Raw genomic sequence first — 2,402 nt, forward strand, 5'->3', positions numbered from 1 at the left:
CTAGCCCTCCACCCTTTTCTTGTTCACTCTAGTTTCTAATATGATAGAAAGGAATCTGTCCCATCTCAACTCTCAGTCTCCCTTTAATAAAGTTGGTGAGAGTATCAATTTGTTTGTGATGGACTTGAATGGCAAAATACCCTTGCCACCTAACTTCATCTAAACTGGAATTTGGATTTAAGAATCGCTCCTGAAGCTGAACGTATGAGGAATTTTAAGAGAAGCCAAAGCATGTTTCAATAAGAGAGATGAATGTTCTCAGAGGAGAGTGATTTGGGAGGGAGGATTGTGCATTGTGAGCTGTCATTGGATTTCACCCAAGCTTGTTTGGAGATTCCTTCTCAGGAGCTTCATCTGAGGAATTTCAAGGGAAGCCAAAAGAATAGATCAGGCAAAATGTCTTGGGGTGGGGGACAGGTTTGCTCATGGACTTGAGCAGGTTTGTTCAGGTTTGAACATGGACGCTGCATGCAGATTCCCTTGCTAGATTAGCAGCTAGCACCTTCTATAGATTACATTCAAATACCAATAGGTCTATCAGGGATTGTGAGCTGTGATGGCTAAATAGAACCTCCATGGTCAGAGACAGTGTATCCCTGAAGATCAATTGCTTACAGGTCAAGTAAGAGGAGAAGGTTATTGCATCTTTGCCAGTGGCCCTTTGCTGGTACCTCTTTTGTATCTTTTAAGATTGTGAGATCATCTGGGATAGGGAACAATGTCTTCATTTATTTTGCTATGTAAAGTGTTAGATAAACATTTTTATCAATAATAAAAAATAATGATAATTTTTACTTTCATTCCTTAATTGTGGACTTCCTGAATGCATCTGGTGATGATCATGGGAAAAAGGATGTTGGATAAGGAAGACCTTGTCTTCAGCAAGGAAGACCTTCAGCAAGGTTCATCATCAGGATCATCCAGGATGTGAAGTTTTCAATGCAGTTCCCTTTTGTATTTTAGAAAGGGCATAGAGTTGTGTATTTTCACATATTTTGTAATGTGGATGTAAAGATACACCCCCTGCTTAGTGTTTTGCCTGCTCATGATAGACAACACAACAGTTGCACACAACTAGCTGTGGATCAGAGTCATTAGAGGTTGATATACATATAGCACCAAGTGAATACTTTCTTGTTGTGTATTCAGATTCTCAACTGGCTGTTATATAACAAAGCATACTTGGTCCAGATGTGGCTTCTTCTTCTTCTTTTTTTTTATCAAGGAGGAATCCAGCTATGAATCATGCTGGGGGACAGGACTATTCCACAGTAAAAGGTGTTGACACAAGTGTAGTATAAATTGGTTCTCAGAAAGTGCTTTCCCCTGACATCGTTGTAGGAAAAGGGGAGAGGGGGCAACAGATACCTGCAGTAGATGTTGCTAAGTATCTTAAACCTCCAGGTTGAAACTGGTCAGATATGCTGGCTTCTTCATTGCCTGGGACTCAAACTGTATGCAGCGTTGAGATTAAAAAAGAATTGACATTAAGATTTTGTCACTGGGCATCTGACAAGTAGTGGTGTAGCTAAGCAGGGCAGGGGGTACACTGCCTTGGGCACCACACCTTGAGAGGGTGCCAACCTCACCCTGACAGCATAAGTGAGGTGAAAAAAGCGGCCAGCTGCTCAGAGTGGCTGCGTGCTTCCTCCCTGGGTCTCAGAAGGCCTCCCGGACATGACCAGATGGAATCATCTGCCTCCTCATGTCAGCTATTTTGCCCTGGAAGGGAAGATGCCATTGATGCCAATAGGAGCTTCCATCCCAAGGGAAATTGCAGCTATGGAAGGGAAGGATGATTGAATCAGAACCATGGCAGGAGGAAGGGGTTAAAGTGCCACTCCCTCAAACTATGCTCCTGATACGAACCATGATCTGGACTATGGTGGGAACAAAGCATTAAAGCCCTCCCCCATGCCACATTCCTCATCTGGGTTGTCCCTTCCTACAGTGGTCACTATTTATGAAAGAAAAATCAAGCACACTGGAGCTGATCATGTATTGTAATGGGTAGTTTGTCCATGTTAATGTATTTCATTATGCTTTCCCATATTTTCTCATTACTTTACTCTCTCTCTGTGTGTGTGTGTGTGTGTGTGTGTGTGTGTGTTAAATTCCAAGTAATCACAGCAGACATTTTTTGAAAATGTGAGCAAAGAAAGAAGGGTTGCTTAACCCTTTCCTTTCCTACTACTGTCCACAAAAAAACAAATCACTCCATACATGTGTGGCCTCATGAAGAAAAAGATACTGGGTCCCTGTGTCTTCTCCAGCACACGCAGGAAAGCTGCTCTGAACATGTGTGTTGTAGGGTGATTCTGAGTAGAAAATGGATGGAAGGAGAGGGTTATGCAGCTCTTCACCTTCCCTCATCTCTTACTCTATATCAGGGGTAAACGCAT

This window comes from Tiliqua scincoides, chromosome 1 (genome assembly GCF_035046505.1).
Source record: "Tiliqua scincoides isolate rTilSci1 chromosome 1, rTilSci1.hap2, whole genome shotgun sequence".
Taxonomy (NCBI): domain Eukaryota; kingdom Metazoa; phylum Chordata; class Lepidosauria; order Squamata; family Scincidae; genus Tiliqua; species Tiliqua scincoides.